Source organism: Triturus cristatus, chromosome 4_2 (genome assembly GCF_964204655.1).
Source record: "Triturus cristatus chromosome 4_2, aTriCri1.1, whole genome shotgun sequence".
NCBI classification, from domain to species: Eukaryota; Metazoa; Chordata; class Amphibia; order Caudata; family Salamandridae; genus Triturus; species Triturus cristatus.
Window position 1 is genome coordinate 201499446 of NC_140586.1, and position 21181 is coordinate 201520626.

Here is a 21181-nt window from a genome sequence, read left to right on the forward strand (position 1 = left end):
CAAACTTCAGTGAGAATTTGATAACATTCTTTAGTTGCACCTTTTTGTTTTAGCTTTTTTGATTGTTGACTTGTACATTCTGTTAAGTTTGCGAAAGTGAAATTTGTCATGATTGATATTTATTTTGAGCCAGGTTCATTGCAGCTTTTCAATTTGTTGTTTCATCTTTTTTAGTTCTCCATTCATCCATGCATTTCAAATCTGTTTATAAATCACTTTAAATAGTCTGAGTGAAAGGCAGCATAACTGTGTCTGAAAGGGTCTTTGGATTCAATCTTTACGTCAGGAACTGTATTTGTGTTTGAGTGATAGGCTTTTCTGATTTCTGACCTCATGAACTGAAGCACAGATTTACACTGAGTCTCTACCTGACCATCCCCGCCTCAAGCGGTCTCTGTTTTTCTCCCATCATCTCACAACTATTTTTAACAGCCCTGCATCCTTACTTTTTTTTAAAAATAGAATGCAAGTTTTAAATTATTTTTCATTTATGATGTTTATTTCAAGTATGTGACCACCATGTTTAGGTCGTGGCATATTTTCTTGTTTTCCTCTTGTTGGAAACGGGTAGCGTGGTGCAGAGCGGGCGGGCCAAACTCCAGAGGAAATGTGCAAAGCATCCACGCAGTACACACAAGCGACACACAAGGCACACTACAAAAAGAGACACAACACCAGCTTAGGTAAAAAGAACTTTTGTATTGTCAAAACCACAAGGTGTCAGGTAATCTCTACACTGCGCCAACTGGCGCTCGGTTTAAATTTACGGGGGTGGAATTATGTACAGGGCAGGGCCAATCGGGCCCCTGCCGGAATCATTGCGATTTAGAAGATAGTAAAAATAAGTCCATCAGCTGCAACCCTGCAAGAAAAGCATCATGGCGCAACATCAGCAATAGTCCGGGACACCTGGAATAAAAACATCATGGCATTCCCTTATGCATCACCAATATGATTGACTCCTGAGCCTGAGGCAGAAATTAGGGTAGGCAGTGCATCAACACATCAAACCCTGGCATCTAAAACTAGCGCTGCACAGAGCAAAACCATAGCGCTTCCCATAGAGCCTTTTAACATAGCGCCGCACCTAGCAAGGCACTAGCACTCAGAGCATGGCAAATAAACATAGCGCTGCGCCTGGAAAATCAACAGTGCTTCAAATAGGGCATGTTAATGGAGCGTTCCACATAGCATTACATTAGGCCCAAAATCAAAGCTCTAACCCTGGCATTTAATTATAGTCCTCAGCATTTCAGTAGGTCAGGGCATCCAAGAGGGGCCTTAAGCATGTCCCCTCCTTACAGTCACCCTCTCGGCAGTCGGAATGAGGCCCAATTCATGCCTCCTCCAGGGGGGGTCCACTTAGCCCGTCCGTAGGCAAGTCGGCCCTCCGGGCTTTAAGCCAGTACTTCAACCCGTTGCAGCTGCCCGCTGTCAGGTGGGGCAGCTGTGCAGGCTCCTGGCACCAGGGGCGGGCACCGGCAATGTACCCCGTTGCCCCCCCTCCTCCACCAGTCCCACACGACGTTAGAGCCCCACTCACCGGCTCACTGAGGCTCCTCGGGCCAATTAGGCACACGTTGCAGCTGCCCACTGCCAGTCGGGGCAGCTGGAGGGGCACGGCCGCCCCGGACACTCTCCGGGTCTTGGGGGAAGGCCCGACACTGTGCCCCGCTGCTCCCCCCCTCCTCCTTTGACGGGCCCCCACTCACCGGGGATCTTGAGGGGGTCCTCCGCTTCTGCTGGCTTCACCCGGGCGGTGGGGGCAGGCGCCGACAATGCACCTCGGGCCCCTGACCTTCCGCCTCTCTGCTACCAACGCGGTGCTCTCTTCAGCATAGGAGAGCCCCGACCACCTCAACGCTTCTTCCCTCTTCACCCGGGCCCCCCTCCTGGGACCCGGGGCTGCAACAAGGAGCCCACAAGGCTCAAGACGACTTCGGCCGCACCGGGGGCTCTCCTCAGTGCACGGAGAGACCCCCAGGCTGCAGCTCCTCTTCTCGCCGGCTCCTCGTCCTTCTTCTCGGGCCTGATCCCGAAAGCCAATTCCGTCGCGGCTTCCAGGGGGCGCGGCCACTGACACGGCCGGCGCCCGTTTGCCGGGCAACGCTTGCTCGCGCGTCTCAGGCTTAGCGCGGCCTTCGCTGAAGCCGCGGCGGCCCTCCCTGGGCCTCGGGGGCCTCGGGGGCCGCGGCGGCGCACCGGGGCACAGCGCCTCCCCTCCTCGGTGGACACCGGCTGCGGCGGTGAGCTAGTTAGTTCCTCGGTCCCGCACTGAGGGGTAGGCTCCCTCCGACGGTACAGCACACATGCGGGGTGGGCTCCCGCTACTCCCACAACCCTGAGGTGGGGTAGTCACCCCCTAAAGGCGGCATCACGCGGGGTGGGCTCCCGCCGGGCTCCTAATTAGGCTGACACGCGGGGTAGGCTCCCGTTATATCTGTAAGCGCCCAGCTCTCCCTGGCCACACGCTCCTCACCTCCTTTGGGCCATGATGTGTAGCGCTTTACCGGCGCTAGATGGTCCCACCAGCTTTAGGAGCAGTGCACAGTCATTTCAAATATAGCGCTCACCACCTATAGCGCTCTCCTTCCACGGGCAGCTTGAATTTAGCGCTCTCTCCCTGCAGGCAGCTTGTGAATAGCGCTCCTTCTCTGCCGGCAGCTTGTAAATAGCGCTCTCTGGTTCCTGCCCCTTGGTTGAGGGTTTCTGGAGGGGGGGTGAGTGGCGTTGGTGGCTGCAGGCGGACTAATTAGTCTCTGCCTGTCGTCCCTGGGTTATCTTCTCGCCGGGCCAGATCTATGGGTAGTTCAGGATCCCTCACTCACTTGAAAGGCAGCACCTAAGCCCTGTCACTTTCAGAGGCATAGGTCCCTGACTAAACGCTACCGCCTAAAACTCCTGCGAAGGCTTCTCAAGGACTGCGTTGCCCCAACTATAGCTTTCCCTCGCCCTGGGGACAGTAGAGGGATGTAGGAAGGCTCAGGACCCAGCACACAGGCCCATGCGGCGGTAACCCCTGGCAGCAGGTCCCCTCTCTCTCAGGTCCACCGTCCGACTGAGCACATGGCAACCCAGCTCCGCCCTTTATACGTCCCTCGCCCCACCTTCCAGACAGTGCCAGAAGCTTCTAGAAGCGTCTAGGGAAACTGGCTCTAACTGGCCTAGGGGGAGGGGTAGAGCACCCTGGGTGCCAGGCTTCCCTCCAAAAGCTGGGGTTGCTGGGAAATAACAACTAGACTGGTAACCCAGCTCAGTCAAACGGCGCAACCACACAGCTATGGCATCCATTTTAAGTTATATGTTTAAAATGGGGAAACTCAGTCTGCATACACTATCACACAGCATTCCATGCTTGCATTCATATATCATGTAGTTTCCCAGAAAAGTGAAAAATTTCGGGAAAAGGGCCAAGTCCAACACCTCTGTATGTGTCTGCAATATTCTTTCAATAAAAATAAACAAAATAAAACAGTGCACCCGCTTACCATTGTCTGGCCTGTTGGCTTTGCCAATGCTTGTTGGAGCTGGTGTGTGGCTAGAACAACTGTTGCCAGCCACCGCTGCCTGCATCAAATGTCTGGCCAGGGAGGGAGACTCCTTCCTGAGTGTGATGCTATAATTTACACATATGTTATCACTGTGAAAATTGTCAAGTGCAAGTAAGTAAATCTTTATTGACTGATTAATGAATATCTCTACAATCGAAAGGAAATATAAAACCATGAGCACATTAGTTTGTAAAATGAAATAGGGAAGAAGATGTTAATTGAATAAAACCAATTAAAAGTGCCACTGAACTCAAAGCAATTATGGTACAAATATTATGATGATTTAGGGGTAACATACCATACTGGGCCATTGATACCGTGTAAACACATCAATAAAACAACATTTCATGGATCTATATTCACCATGAATTCAGCGGGCAGGTGGATGGCTGATAAAGTGCCTCCGTGCTTACAATTAATTATTGCACTCCACATTGGTCTGTGAGAGTTTTAAATCTAAAGTTTGCAAAATAACATACCGTTTTGGGGCATTGTTGCTACATGTATACTTTGTTAGACTCACATTTCATGGGTCAAAATAGACTAATATGTAACACTAGAAATCCTCGGGTCTGTTCTACTGATGTGTGCTTACTGTGACAGATAACGTTTTGGCATCAATTCTCCATAGGGAAGTTATCCCTTTAAGGACGAATTCCCTCACTCACCATAGGTGACATGTTTCATCATTTGGGTATCTCATCTCAGTGGAAAACCTAGTTCCACTGGGGGCTACAACCCCCTCACTATGAGGGAGGAGCTCAGGGATGCTTTTAATGTAGAAGCTGCTACACTCTCTGGGATCCTAAAGTCCCGTGGTGAATGAGGTTAGGTGCAAAAAATGCAGCGCAAATTAAAGAAAAAGTGATGTTAAAACTACCTAGTGAAAGCAAAATGATCTGACTTTATTAGCTTGCTCTCTCTGGTAGGAATAAAAAGCAGTGCAAACAGCAGTATGGAAATTAGACTGCTGGTTCTCAACACACAGTCAACATGTTTCAGCCCTTATGATCTAATTCAGTATCCGAGCTTTCGTCAGGACCATAAAAAATACAAAGCTATTGCTCAACGTGAAAAGACGCAATAGTGCATAAATAATAATTGTGTCATGAAAATACTAGACCAATGTTCCAGTGTATTCTTCCGTAATACTGGAAATACCAATAAGAAATATAGAATAATAGGTATCTGTCAAGTCAACAAAAACAAACTCTGTAAAACAAAAGCACACATATACTGCTTATTGAGTGGATTGTCAACATATCCTATAAATTATCATTAATGAAAGGGCGGAAAAGAACTCACCCACATTTTTTGGATATATAGCCTCACCTCAACCTGGCGGCAGCCAGGGAAGGGGGCCCCGCTCTAAAAAAGGAAAAAGAGTATGTATCTCTGTGCCATGAATCTCATTAATCATGCGAGCACAGATTTACTCATTTGCAAACACAGGCGGACAACCACTGCACAGTTATCGTAACAAACACCGACTAAAGTGAGAATGATTCCCCACATATTGCTAGAGGCATAAGGAAAAACAAAACAGGATTGTGTGAGTATCTACGATTGGTATTGCAGAGTTTTAGGCATAGTCACATTTTTAAACCAATGGTCTGAGATGCTGTATGACATATTGTTAAAACATAAGGAAAATAAATAGATTTATGTAAGTATCTATAGTAAGTATGTTATAGTCTTAAGCATAGTCACATTATTTCAAAACAGTCTTAAGGTCATATCTGGCATTGCTTGGATGAAAATGGTATTAAAACGTAATACACAGGGAGCAGTCATGGAGTGAACCACTAATTGGCATCTATCAAGTCTGTGAAAACATGTTCAGATACACGTAAAGAGACTGCAGTGTTTCCAAAGCTCAGAGCCACGAATACCCAGTTGGTAGTTACAAAAGCACAATATAGAGAGCATGGCCCGTCGTCCACTCATCTATCCGTCGGTACCCCGTTGTGGAGCTGAAGCTGCAACCAGAGGTACCGATCGGTATGCAGCGTGTGATGCTATAATTTACACAAGTATCATCACTGTGAAAATTGTCAAGTGCAAGTAAGTAAATCTTTATTGACTGATTAATAAAAATCATTACAATCGAAAGGAAGTATGAAACCATGAGCACATTAGTTTGTAAAATGAAATAGGGAAGAAGATGTTAATTAAATAAAACCAATTAAAAGTGTCATTGAGCTCAAAGCAATTCTGGTACAAATATTATAATGATTTAGGGGTAACATACCATGCTGGGCCATTGATACCGAGTAAACACATCATTAAAACAATATTTCATGGATCTATATTCACCATGAATTCAGTGGGCAGGTGGATGGCCAATAAAGTGCCTCCGTGCTTTCAACTAATTATTGCACTCCACATTGCTCTGCGAGAGTTTTAAATCTAAATTTTGTGAAATAAGATACCGTTTTGGGGCATTGTTGCTACATGTATACTTTGTTAGAATCACATTTCATGGGTCAAAATAGACTAAAACAATGTAATTCAATGAGCAGATGCATGTTTAATAAAGTGCGTCAGTGCATACAAAAAACATACCATATTGGGGCGTTGTTGCCACATGTATACATTGTTAAAATCACATTTCATATGTCAAATAAAACTATAAACACTGTAGCTCAGCACAGATTCGCCTAGAGCTTGGCTTAACAAAGCAACTCCACGCAAGGCGAGGCTCGTACTTCAGGTGCTGGCATAAAATTAAGAACTCTGCCAGGAATACATTGAACCACCAGCTCTGGCAGGAACTGTGCAGCACATCCACTACGCTGGCTAAAGCATACTTGGATGAATCATTGGCTGCCACAGGACTCGCTGAACTATGGGAAGTACCGACAACGCACTCGCACTTTAAGCACATCGTAAACAAGGTTATTAAGGAAATTTCTTTCACAGAAGATAAAGCCGCCTTTGCATACAGGAGTCACTCATGGATGACTGTGCAGGTACAAATCATTTGGCTCACAGGCATACTTTGAACTGGGGTACTCTAGGAAGTCTAAAGAAGCCTTTCTAAAACACAGGTTAGGGATCCTGCCAGTCATACCTCATCTCCCACCATGGCTGAGAAAGAACTATGGGAACTTGTGCCGGCTATGCGGAGTTGAGAACGAGGACATTGAACACATAATATGCTCCTGCATCAAACTAAAAGAAGAATGGGTAGGCCTCCTAAAAACTCATTTTAATGAACGTGGCATACGTACTCGGAGGCAAGCAGTACTCGCATGCTTTAACCCAAGGGATCCACAACTAAGTGGGAAGCTTGTCAAGTTCCTATCTCAAGTTGCATCTAAGCAAAGGATCAGCGGTACTGTAACCTGCATATAGACTCCTGAGGCTCCAAGCAAAACGAACCATGGACACTGCACTTTATTATCATTCACGCATGTCCTGGTACATACATTTTTTAACAGAGTATCGATCGAAAAGGATTTTAACCAAAATGTTTTAGTAGAATGCATTTTTGTAATGGTTTTAATTAATCAAAAACAATAAAATTTTACTTACTTACTTACTGTAGCTCATGAGCAGATGAATGTTCACTAAACTGCTTCCGTCTGTACAGATCTTGACTGCACTCCACGTCAGTCTCAGTGGATTTTGAAGACAGATCTGTGAAGTGCCTCCGTGCTTACATCTCAGTGCTGCACTACATTGTTAAAGTCACATTTCATAAGTCAAATAAAACTATAAACATTGTAATTCAATGAGCAGATAAATGTTCAATAAAGTGCTTCCATGCATACAAATCATTACTGCACTCTTCATCGGTCTATGGGGGTTTTGTGTCCGGCGGATCAATAAAGTGCCTCCGTGCTTACATCGCAGTGCTGCACTCGAGATCAGTTTTTGGAAATTTTGAGTTTGAATTCAGCATGTTAACATACCGTGCTGGGGCACTGGCACCATGTATACGCATCATAAATAAACTCATTTCATGAGACAGAATAAACTTTAAACACTTGTAATTCAATGAACGAATAAAAAATCGATATAGTGCCTCCTTGCATACAAATCATTACTACTCTGCATATCAATCTATGAGAATTTTGAGTCCAAATTTAACATGTTATGTACTATGAGAATAAACTTAACAAACTGACTATTTATGTAGATTGATTTCCCGGAGAGGCAAAGTATTATAACTTGACGGCATGTTCTCACCCCATAGTCAATAAAAACGGGTTTCAGCAAAACTTGTCGCTCCTTTAGCAGGCGGAGACGGATGCACACAATATGTAATAAAGTTTCATTAGAGAAACCCCACATTCCAAAACTGGACATGGCATACTTTTGCTACACTGACAACATAATAGACAAACATCAAACTCATTCGTCCCTGTGACATGCCCACCCCACCGTCAGGGGGGTCTGTAGCAGGAACCATTAAAGAAAAGATGAAAATAAAGGAAACAGCTTAGCTTTGTCAATAAAAAGCTGTTTCCGGTATCTGCCCCTTGTTTTTGAATAGATAAACCTTTCGTCCCCTGGACAAGTATGGTGACTGTGCTATGGTGTAGGTGAACAGCTATTATTTACACACTAATGTGCAGTTCTTGGTATAATTGTAAGACTTAAGTAAGAAGAGCACCGTAACAAACATGCTAGTGTAAGATATTTATTAGTTTATCCCTTTAGGGCAGCTTTGTACTTAAGCCAAACGCCTAAAACACACCTTCTAGAAACGATTTGTTACTCTATAAAAACATGATGTATTTTGTTTTTGTTTTTCCCCACCAAAGCAATCAGGCATGTATTTATAATGTGTCGAGTATATAAATGTCTGCAATGCACAGGGAATGTTATTTTGTAAAAGCCAAAAGGTTTTAAAATAATTGTGCGAAAGGGTTTTTAAATAAGTGTGTAATGAGTTCCTTTGTTCATTCCTTTTCTGTTTTTCTGGAATGATTAACAAGTTCTTCTTTGCAGCTGTCCCTGTGAGCTCAGCCCTGGGCGGTTAGAACCAGTTCCAGCCAGTCTGCCTTCCCTGTTATTGAAAGAGCTGCCGCAGTGGCGCTCTGTGAAATCCGGTCTGGCACACGTCCAGAATCAGGCTCCCACATTCAGGAAATGGTGCACAAGTACAAGAAATTGCCTTTTCCGTTTTAAAAAAAAAAATATATATAAGTCGGATTGCAAAGGCCCCAGGAAACAAGGTCACTGCAGCCACCTCGCAAAGGGAAAGACAAATGGAGAAAGAGACACGGAGAGGGTAGGTTTAACAAAAGAGAAACGTAACAGCATTTTAGATTTAAAAAAAAAATCCAGAGTATTTTGTTTAAATCGGGAGGGCTGGTATGTGTGCGCCTTGGCGAGCGGAGTGCTCAGTGCCAGCGCATTTTAACCATACTTAGTAAAAGACAAGAGTACACAATTCACAAAGGTTTTTCTTTATAATCTGTGCATGCAGACTGGGGAAATAAAGCAGGTTGTTTGCGTTGCACACATTTCAATGCGCACACGTGCAACTGTACATCTATTCCATGTGCACAATTTAAATTTGGGGAGTGTGACGGATGCAAACCTTTCACCCAGATTTACAGCCGTAGAAGGAAGGGCCCCTCCCACTACTGAGTGAGCCCTGCCATGGTGTCAAGAGCTGTTTAGGACAAGGCGCCATGTAGATAGGGATCAGTTATGCCCCCTGCCTGTGCTACTCTTCCTTGCACGACAGCACTCATGCAGGGTTTAAAACTGCAAGGCTTGGGTTAAAAAAAAAACACGCCAGTGATCCTTCCTCCCCAGCTCCCGAACTGCTTTTCAGACTCTCCCTGATTTACAAAAAAAACAGCCAAACCGTCTCTGGCTAATGTCCAAATGCTGTGTGCGATCTTTAATTGTTTAACCCTTTAGGGACGCTGTGTGCTCAAGCCATACGTCTACAAGACATATTCTGGAAACGATTTGTTACTCTTGCATTCTTTGTTTTCCTCCTCCACCAAAGAATGTATTTACAGTATACCTAGTGTATATATGTATGCAGTTCACAAGAAGTATTTTTTTTTTTAAATACGTGTGTGAAAGGGTTTTAAAATAAGTGTACAAGGAGTTCCTTTGTTCCTTTCTCTTTTTTTTTTCTTCTGGAATGATTAGCAAATCCTCCTGCGCAGCTGTCCCTGTGAGCTCAACCCTGGGCGGTTAGAACCAGTTCCAGCCAGTTTGCTCTCCTTGCTATTGAAAGAGCTGCTGCGCCTGCCGTGGCGCTCTGTGAAATCCGGTCTGGCACGCGCCCAGAATCAGGCTCCCACATTCAGGGAATGGTACACAGTACAAGAAATTACCTACCCAGAGAAGGTCACTGTAGCAACCTCTCACAGGCAAAGATAGAAGGAGAAAGAGAGAGGAGAGTTATAAAAAAGAAGAAAGATTATCCAACTGCATTTTAGATTTAAAAATCGAGAGCGCTCAGTGCTAGACCATATTTTAACCCTACTTACTAAAAGACAGAGTATACAATTCACTCTATTTTTTTTCTTTGTAATCGGTGTATGCACAGATTGGGGAAACAAAGCATTATGTGCACATTTCAATGAACAAATATATCTGTCACATCTGCAAAATTTGCACTTGGGGGTGTGTGGCAAATGCAGACCTATCACACAGTTATGCAGCTGTACAAGAAGTCCCTCCCAGTAACTGAGCCCTGCCATGGTGTAAGAGTAGTTCAAGGCAAGGTGCATGTAGATTAGGGTGATCAGATTTTTTTTTCTCTCAAAAAATCTGAACAGGCCAGACATAAAATTAGGACTAAAGTATTTAGCCTTAATTATGACTGGCCTGGCCCGATTTTTTGCTTGGGGGTGGCGTATATAAAATAGCCACACGTGTACAAGCTATGCTTACAGAACATTAGCTACGGCATCGCCTTTGCCCTGACCCTCCCTGCCCTCCTCCCCCTCTGTCTTCCCTCTGCTGCAGCATGCATTCAGACGATATCCTCCTGCTGCCTGAAACAGACAAATTCCTTAAGAAGCTCACACCTTTCACTTCTCCTTTACAGGTTGACTTGACCTTGTCCCAAAAACCGGGACACACGATCAAAATTAGGAAAAGCGTCGGGACACCAGGACAGTTCTCTGAAAACCAGGATTGTCCGGGGAAATCCGGGACGTCTGGTCACCTTAATGTAGATAGGGATCAAATATACCACGTCTGTACTACTCTTTCTTGTTCACCACCGCTGATGCAGGGCATTGGTGTCAATCAATCAGGATTTGTTTAGTGTGGCTGGTTCACCCATGACGGTCTTGAGGCTCTGTGGGGTCCTGCTGCGGAATCACACTGCCTGTTCCTATTGGTTGAACATCCAGATCTTGAGGTTCCTCCTGAACTGTTGGAGTGATGGTGCTACTCTGAGGTATAGAGGGAGAAAGAGCGGCCTCCGCTGTTCGCCTGGCAGATATTCTGGGTAGCTGCTAGTGACAGGGATCTGGAACGGTGTTTGTGTGTGTAATTTAATTTCCACCCCTAATCATTTGCAAATGCCCCTTTAAGCAGTTACAGGCAAGCGCACTTCCTGACCCATATGAATTGAGGGGCATGGTACCTGCTGATGTGATCAGGGGAGATAACTGTTCCAGCCCGATGATCACTCCCCTGCTGCCTCCCCCCATTCACAACGGTGCTCCACTCTCTAGGAGATTGCTGCTTTTTGAAAAAGAACGGCAGCATCTCTCTTCACAGTGTGTCTGCAGCCTTAGCCTCTCACCCGGCCCCATGACGATAGAGGATCCCGATCTGACCCACAACAGCAGCTGGGGCACTCCGGCCCCAAACTAAGGAGCAATGTTGTGATGCTATGAGTCTAAAGAATGCAGAACATGAAAAGTTGGCATAGGCACTGCTACAGGGCGAGAGAAAGCGAGGTGGCACCATTGCTTTACAAGATGAGACCGCAGTAACGGTTGGTGACATACACAAATGGTGAGGCGAACAAAGTGAATATTTTGGCAGGCACTGTGAGAATCTAGCAGTCCCTTTAGGCTCAAAGCCAAAGCTTCCAATCATGGCTTGTTAAGTGTATAGTTTATAACAGACTACGAATCAGAGCTCTGGAGTTGAGGCTGAAGGCAGTGCGAGTTTCTCACAGTGCGTCAGTCAAAAATGAAAACAGAGAGTTCGAAGTATGCACTATAAAATCAGTCTGTCGTGTGAACTCGATCCAGAGGTTTTGGAGCACTTTACATAAGCACCAGTTACATTATACAGGTTTACCTTCATTTTCATGGGCACATGGGAGATTAAGTGATTTGCCCAGAATCACAGGATGTTAAGCTTCGCCTAGACTAAAACCTGCTTCCCCAGCTCCAAAGTCAACATCTCTGGCCATTACGTTACACCCTCTTAATTATAGAGAAACACCCTACTTTGAAAAACATGCTCGAAATAGCTAACTGCCAGGAATGCAAATTATGCAGTAAGTTAATCAATGACATGGCATGCATGATTACTTTAACGCTTTATTATAATGAAAAGTTAAACGTTTACTTACCCATCAGCTGCAGCACATCCTCGATGTTCTTCAGTCCATTGTCATGTCACCGCATCCTGAACTTGCTGCTTTGAAAACAATCATGCCTTGCTCTCATGCCATTTTTGCTAGTAAACAGAATGAGAGCAAAGCAAAGTTTTGTGTGAGCAGGGCAACCCAGTGCTCCAAAGCAGACTGGGGCAACCGTGCTGCGTTTCCTCCTGGCTCCTTAGCAGCGCGGTCAGAAGCCTAAAGTACGCCTTTCTGGTTGGCCACAGTAACAGACCTGCTCAACCCGACATGCGCATCAGGCTTTAGCTGCTTACTGTCAATCAGCAGGATTGACCACACCCTGCCTTACCCAGACACTGGCAGAGGATGACATGTAAATAATATGACATTTTGATTTTAAACTTTCATTTGGCAATGCGTTTCGGGGAAACATCGGAGGATGGCAAACGCCCCCATGCTCAATTGTAGAAACTGCCTCTGTGAGCCCGCTGCCCCACTTAAACTCGGCAGCCTCTTAACCCACCTCATTTAACCGGCCCACGCACCTCTAGCTCCTCTGCTTCAATTTAAGTAGTGCCTGCAAGTAGGCTGACGAGTAGCACTCAAAACTTTTTAGGCATCCTGCTGTGATTCTATACATATGTCCGGGGGCCCATCCTTCCTAGGTATCCACTCCCCTATTATCCACCCACAGCATTCAGAGCAATGTTCCATGCTCCGGGAGACTGCCGTTCTTGGAGGAGAAGACAATAACAATTCCTTTATGGTGAGCCCTGTTGCCTCGGCTACCTTCCAACCTGCTTCACCCGATTCTGACGCATATAATGGTCAGAACCTCTATAGCTGCTCTCCATCTCACACTAGATGACTCCAGGGTATTCTAGATCAAAGCTTTCAAAGACCAGAACCTTTCAGTTTACAAAATCCATGTAGTGAAAACAGAAAACCATACTTTCCATTTTCTTATCTCAGGGATTTTGCATAGCTATTTAAGCTCAAAAGAGAGAACCTCATCTTTTGATGTTCACACTTTTCCTACAAGAGACCCTGTCTGATTCTTAATTTGTATGTAGCAGTTTGCTGTGGCCTGTCTGCCCCCATTTTGAATTTGCTGCCCTGTCCATGCCACATGTTTTCTCCTCTAACGGCAGTCATCTGCCCCCAAATCCCCCTGCGATTCTCCTTCAAACTAAGTAAATACAAAATAAAAAAAACAATTCCGAAAACAAAAATCAGACTTCGACCCAGTGCAGCCCTAATCATAATACCCAAGAAAACAAAAACAGGCTTTTTCCTAACCACAGCCCTAGAGCTCCATCTAGGGGCCAAACCATTAATAGCAACATTCAAAGTTAAACCTCCAGGCACCACTACAGACTGCCTTTCTGTCCTATGGAATTAAACCCCTCCGACCCATGAATAACCCCTGCTCAACCCTGAGCTCAGTATCTTGTCACGCATTATCACAATTACTACCATTCTCCTCTGCTGCCCCAACCCAATTAATTCTTCCCTCGCTTCCTCAAAACCAGACCCTGCTACATATATACACATACAAAAATAATATAAATAAAAATATAACAAATATATATAACAAATTAAAAAACTACAACATTTTTAATGTTTTTAAAATAAATTATACACAACATTAACTAAAACAATACAGAAAAATATTAGATAGTGTAGGGAGAAAAATTACTATTCCCTCTCCAAAGAGTGCAACAGTAGGGAAAGTGTTGGATAGCGTATTGGTAAAAATTACTATTCCAGCTCCAGAGAGTGCAACAGTAGGGAAAGTGTTGGATAATGTAGGGGTAAAAATTACTATTCCCACTCCAGAGAGTGCAACAGTAGGGAAAGTGTTGGATAATGTAGGGGTAAAAATTGCTATTCCCACTCCAGTGAGTGCAACAATAGGGAAAGTGCTGGATAGCGTAGGTGTAAAAATTACTATTCCCACTCCAGAGAGTGCAACAGTAGGGAAATGTTGGATAATGAAAGGGTTAAAATTACTATTCCCACTCCAGTGAGTGCAACAATAGGGAAAGTGCTGGATAGCGTAGGTGTAAAAATTACTATTCCCACTCCAGAGAGTGCAACAGTAGGGAAAGTGTTGGATAGCGAAAGGGTTAAAATTACTATTCACGGTGGGGGGGTGGCTGGGCAAGATGGCCGAACGGACGTAGCCCGTCTCGGTTCCCGGTCCACGTGCTGTCTCGGTGGGGAAAGAAGCGGCTGCGGCAACATAGAACTACCGCAAACGAAGCCTACAGACATGTGACGATGTGAGGCACCGGCGGAGATCACCTGCGCACATTGATTGCCGCGAGAACTGCCAGGTTCGGTTTCGCCGCCTTGGAAGGGGAAGGCACTGCAGGTTAACATGGTGGCGCGTATCCTGCGGCGATGGGAGCGGCAAATTCAGTTCTCTAACCCGGCTAAACTTCACATCCCCCGCGTGTGCCTGACTTCAAAATGGCGGCAGCGCTTTGCCAAATGGCGGCGATCTTCCGCGCTCGCTGCTTGCTGCCCAGAATCGCCTGTTGTGTCCGCATCAGAGGGCTCCTTAAGCGCTGCAATTAGAGCCTCCACTTCGCTAGACACCGCGGGCCTGGCACATATTGCACAGGCACTGAAGGCTTGAGGGGCTGCTGCTCACCACTGCTGGATACCGCTGGGCTTGCACATCTCCCTCTAATTGTGGAAACCACCAGCGCCAGTTAACCACTGCTCACGATTCACACACTGGCAACCCTGCTCGCCGCAGTCTGGCATCTTGCTGTACCCGCTGCAGTTCCTCATATCTGGCTGAGGGAGCAATACCTCAAGGCTCTCTTCCCTACTAAAGGTATTAACATTCGTCTGATCACCACGCTCTCACGTAGCAACGGTGGCCTCCCCTGTGAGCCGGGGGACTAAATAGTTGAGTCCCTGGAAGGAATCCTCCGTAGGTTCCAAGGTACGAGTCCTTACGGCATGGAGATCAACAATTCAGGCATCACCTCATGACGCTTCCCAGCTGGATCCTTGCACACTACATTCTGGTCATGCCTGTGCAATTCTAAAGGTTCCATCCATATGCCGCCTAAGAAGACAACGAGCAAGACGCCAAATAAGGTCTCAGATTTCTTTTCGACCGCAGAAAAACGATCTACGCTACGGGGAGACGCAAGCTCTGCAGCAATGGCTCTTATGAAGGCGGATCTCTTAAGCATGTTTAAAGACTTCAAATCTGAACTACGTAGCGACATCAGCCAAGACATCAAATCCTCCATGGACCAACTGCGATCAGACTTGACGGAACGTTTGTCCTCCTTGCAACAAGATGTGGACTCTGTCGGCACTAGAGTCTTTGACCTCGAGGCACATCATCAGGAGCAGGAGCAACTCTATACTGAGCTCCGGGACGAAGTGCGATTACTTAAGGATCAGCTCCACTAGTCGCAACTCAAAGCAGAAGACCTCGAGAACAGAGCACGGAGGGAGAACATACGAATCAGGGACCTAGAGGAGGGCATGGAGGGGCCTGACCTGGAGGCCTGCGTGGTAGGTCTCTTTTCGGAGATTCTGACACCACAGAGTCTTAAAATAAAATTGGACAGAGTTCATCGAGTGGGGGCTCTGCAACACGGAGAGAAGAAACGGCCATGTGACATAGTGGCAAAATTCCACTCCTATAAAGTAAAAGAGGCGGTTCTCCAGGCAGCCAGAGCGAAAGATTCCGTCACATTTCAAGGTCATTCCTGCCCCACCTATCAGGATGTTGCACCGCCTACGCTGGCATGGAGACAACTGCTCAGACCTGTTACCACTAAGTTGCGAGATGAGAAGATCAGGTACAGGTGGACCTATCCATTTGGGCTCAGCTTTGAATTTCAGAACAAACGACGCCATATCACCGACCTACAGAAGGCTTGAATCTTCTGGGCATTCCCTTTGACGAGGCTGTCCCTTCCCAAGGCAAATCTGGAGAATCTACCCGAGCGGCTCTGCCAATCTCAGCATGGTCTGTTGGGTCGCGCAGGGGACGGCATTGATCGCTTTTTGGGTGCGCCTTGGGCCGAGCATCACAGCCTCCTGCATACCCGACATACTGGCTGACGTCTCTACACGCCTTTGTTGATGCACAACAGGAGCTGGCATCTGCCGGGAGTGCCAGGTATGTTCCACTCCTGAGCCCCGCTGCTGCCCCTGTTCTTGAGGCATCGGACACTTTCTATGGAAGAGGAGAGATCATGAACATTGCAGACTTTATAAGTAAGACTGATGTTGCTTTCTTTTGTCTATAGTGAAGTGGGTTTAAAAAAAAAAAACGAGGATTTGATTGCTTTTAGATACAGGCTGTGAATCATGTTGTTGCTAAGTGTTTTACTTGCCGATGTAGATGACTTATTGATGCATTTTTCTAGGTGTGGGCCTTCATTAAGGTTGGCCTTTTTTATCTGTTTTCTTTTCTCCCTCTATAAGCCGCACAAATATGCTTCTGATTGATCTTTCCTCCGGGACGGGTGTGGACGGGGTCCTCCGTCCTGCTCTCCCCCATGATCTCTAGGGGGTCACTTCGGCCCCATAGGGGGACCAAAAGTAATGTTCGTATTGTATATTTGTTTCTGTTTGTTCTCATTTTTCTAGGGGTTACAGGGTGGGTCTGGGAGGGTTGTGATGGCGGCTTTTTAACAATTGCTTTTGGGGGGACCTCTAATTTCTAGGAAAGCACAGCTGGCGTACTCTGGTCTTACACTACAGCAGGGGGATAGATTGGGAGCGGTGACAGGTTGGAGCTTTCGGGGCTTGGGGAGAGATGTAATTTATTCCCTGTGATATAATGTCGATTGCTATCGGAACTTGGAATGTTAAAGGTCTTAACTCCCCCCAAAAATGCCACAAAGTATGGAAATACATTATTGACCACCACCTCGACATAGTGGCTTTGCATGAGACGCACTTAGCTAGAGCCGAAGACATGCGTCTCAAACACAAACATTTTCCACTAATTTATAGGTCCTCGGCCCATACGAAACACAGGGGGTGGCTATTATGTTTCGCTCTTCCATACAATTTCAACCTCTGGGTGTTCAGAGTGATAGAGATGGACGCTGGGTTAGGATCATAGGGCGCCTGAAAGGGAGGGTCTGCATGTTTGCGGCAATATATGCCCCCAACACTGGTCAGACGGCTTTCCTACACACATTTTTGAGGAAATTAACTAACTTTGAGGAAGGTCCGCTGATCCTCAATTGCGATTTAAATTTGATATGGCATAAAGACTTGGACAGTACGTACACACAGCATTCGGACATGGGCTCCTTTTCTGTGGAGACACAACTGCGCATACATGACTTGGGCCTTCTAGACACCTGGCGCACTCTTTTCCCACAGACCTGAGACTACACGTTCTACTCACATGTCCATCATACATACTCCCGGCTAGATTATATCTTTATTAGTCAGTCCCTACAAGGCGCATTGCAGGATGCCAAGATCTTCCCCCTCTCGGCATCCGACCATAGCCTACTTTCTGTTTGTCTCAATTGGTTTGGGAACGCCCCGACTACCCCCAGGTGGTACTTTCCACCGTCGCTTATTCGAGACAAGGAATCCTGTACCAAATTAAGAGAAACCATTACTGAATTCTTCGCTACTAACAGGCCAGAAGATACCTCTGAATTTACCACCTGGGATACACTGAAGGCTGTTCTTTGGGGGGAGTGTATTGCCCTCAACGTGGCACTGCATAGGCAGCGCGCTAGCGAGAGAGAGTTATTGGAAACCAAACTGACTTTTCTTGAACGCACCCATAAAGTGAACCCCACAAGGCAAACGCTACGCAATATCACAGCGCTCTGAGGTAAACTCAGGACCATTTATAATAACAGGGCAGAGTTCACACTCCTCAAATTACAGCACCTATCATACACCCAGGGCAATAAAATTGGTAAACATCTTGCCAGACAACTAAAAGATAAAAGAGAGAGCATACATAGGCGGCATTTGGGGTCCTTCGGGGGAACTTATGCATAGAGACGAGAACAAAGCTGAGATTTTTGGCTCTTTTTATGGGGATCTATACTCTGGGGAAACCTTAGATTCGAACGCCCAACAGCATTATCTCCAATCACTACCCCTACCCCAGGTGTCCGCTGCCTGGAATGAATTGCTCACCGCTCCTATTACCATAGAGGATGTCACCATGGCCATTAAAGGCCTGAAGCCCCCCAAAGTTCCCGGGCCGGACGGCTATACCGCCCTTTTTTATAAGACAGTTTCCCCCGACATTACACCCTACCATACACGTCTCTTTAACAAAATGGCGGAAGAGGGCACAACCTCCGGCACCATGTCCGAAGCTGTGATCTCAGTGATACCCAAACTGGGGAAAGATCCCCAGCACTGCGCCTCTTATAGGCCGATTGCTCTATTGAATCTGGACGCTAAATTGTATTCGTCAATTATAGCCAAACGCCTAAATGACCTCATGCCCGACCTTATACACCCGGACCAGTCGGGATTTATCAAAGGACGTCAAACACACGATAATACAGGTAGAATCATACACTTGAAAGAAAAGCCAACAGACGCCAAATCCCAGTGGTCTTAGTAGGTTTAGACGCCGAGAAGGCCTTCAACAGTGTTGATTGGGTATTCCTATTCCACACACTTACAGCATTCGGATTTTCGCCTACATTTCTCAATATGATTAGAGCTAACTACCGTCACCCCCGCTCTAGGGTGGTGATTAACGGGATACAATCATCCTCCCTCCACCACTCTCTAGGCACGCGACAGGGGAGTCCCCTTTCACCTTTACTTTTTGCTCTCAGCATAGACCCATTAGTCCTAGCAATCAGGCCTAACCCTGACATTCAGGGATTACCATTCACGTGGGAATCCCATAAAATATCCTTGTTCGCGGACGATGTCCTTATGTCCCTGTCTGAGCCTGCTACGTCCCTCCCGCACTTCCAGTCGGAACTTGAGCGTTTTGAACTAGTGTCAGTGTTTAAAATAAGTCTAGGCAAATCGTATATACTCAACCTTACCCTCCCGCCTGCAGAAGTCCTCCGGCTTCAGTCTCTTACTCTACTACTATGGGCTACCTCTTCCATCAAATATCTGGGGGTTCAACTAACGCTGAGAATTGAGGGGCTATATTCTGCCAATTTCCCCCCATCCTTGCACGCATTCAAACTGAACTCACAAAATGGAAACCTCTCTTCCTGTCATGGTTAGGCCGCACACACGCCGTGAAAATGACCCTCCTACTCAAGCTCCTCTGTTTATTTCAGGCCTTACCCATTGAACTGGAGAGTCACTTCTTTCGAAGAGTGAAGGCCATGATCCTACGCTTTATCTGGCAGGGGGGACGTGCTCGCTTTTCTTACTCTCTACTGCGCCGCTCTCGCTCAGATGGGGAAGTTGGATTCCCAGACATTCTCTTATACTACAAAGCGGCGCAACTGAGAGTCTTGGATGAATGGTCACAACAGGAATTCGAGAAACATTGGTTACATATGGATTGTAGTATGACGGGGACGACTATTTGGGACTTGGCGTGGCACCCTCGAAAGGACAGACCTCAGAATACCTATATTAGCACCCCCACACGCACCACCCTAACAGTGTGGGACTCAGTCTTGGGTGACGATATAGATGGACTTCGTTCCCCTCCCCATTTACTCCGATCCACTTCAACCCAGCATTTTCCCCGGCCCTACATGAGGGACCCTTTGACGCCTGGAGAAGGGGAGGTTGTTTAGCTCTAACACACTTGTTCCATAACTTTGACCCTCTCACTTTCGATAACTGTAAACGGGACTATGAACTAGAGAACTCAGAAAGATACCACTATACTCAATTGATACACTGGGCCCTTACTCCTCAGGTACGGGAGGCAGCCACCCGGCCTCTCACAAAATGTGAGACCTTCCTCACCAAGACTACTTCTATGAAAGGGGTGATTTCGTTTATATATAGCTCCTTCTTAAAACCACCCTATCCCCACGCCCCCGATATATGTCCATGTGGGAAGACTTGATTCATCGTCCTATTTCTGATGAGGAATGGGCACACCTATGGACTGATATTGCGCGACTCAATCACTCCACGGAACTCAGGGAAGCGCACCTGAAGACCATGATGGACTGGTACCTGCATCCATCCAAACTTCAGCAGATCTTCCCCGCCACCTCTGATAGATGTTGGAGAGGGTGTGGATTACTTGGGGACTTTCAACACATATGGTGGGATTGCCCAACTATCCACCCCTTCTGGGAAGAAATTCTGGCACACATAAAAGACATGCTGGGTTATCCCACCCCCAATACCATGGCGGGTGTCCTTTTGGGGCTTTGTGACTCTTCCCTAGAACACCAGACTCGAGCTGATAAAATGATTATGTGGCTTTGCATTGGGGCGGCTAAGATAACTTTGGCTGCCACCTGGAAGAGGAAGGAGGCTCCGGCTATTTTCCTTTGGCACTCTCACCTATGGAAACTGCTGAGCCTAGAGCGTATGTCTGACATTTTCAGGGATAACTATAAGAACTTTGAATTTAAATGGGTTCCCCTATTCTCCTTCCTGTCAAGAGGCCTCCCATCGGCTGTATGTCCTTCCACCATAAGAGCCTTCATCTCTTTCAATTTTGATCGGAGTCCCAGTGTCATATGATTCCCCCATTGTATGAGCGTTGCCGCCACCACGGGTAGGGTATTAGGGGGGGTTACTTTGTCCTTTATATATGTTATCTCACGTTTGGGATAAGTTGGTACATGATTTATGTTCATTTCATGCAACGCACTCCAATTGGACGACTCAGGAAGCTACCGTTGCAGAAGGAAGTTGAGCTTTCTGTAGAACTGCCTGCTCGCATCTTGCCCCAGAAAGGACTCTTTTCAAGCTTCATTATGTTTAGAAACTGTATCTACCACTCAGGCCACTTAACAAGAAAAGGAGTTGGTTTATATTGAGCAATGCACCTTGTTCACCTGTTATAGTCCTGCTGAAGCTTTCTGATCCCCTGCGTGGAATGATGTGATGGTACCATCTCAGACTGTAAGCTGTAAAAAATGTAATAAACATATCTATGAAAAAAAAAATACTATTCACACTCCAGTGAGTG

The 21181-nt window shown here is 46.2% G+C and overlaps 1 long non-coding RNA gene across 1 annotated transcript in view; it reads left to right on the top strand.

Annotated features, from left to right (window-relative positions):
• Positions 1-8572: 8572 nt before the first annotated feature.
• LOC146833383 (uncharacterized) overlaps positions 8573-21181 on the top strand; it is a 114660-nt gene continuing 102051 nt past the window's right edge. Inside the window, exon 1 of the long non-coding RNA XR_014960574.1 lies at positions 8573-8793. This is a non-coding gene — a long non-coding RNA (uncharacterized LOC146833383). The remainder of the gene's footprint in view (positions 8794-21181) is intronic.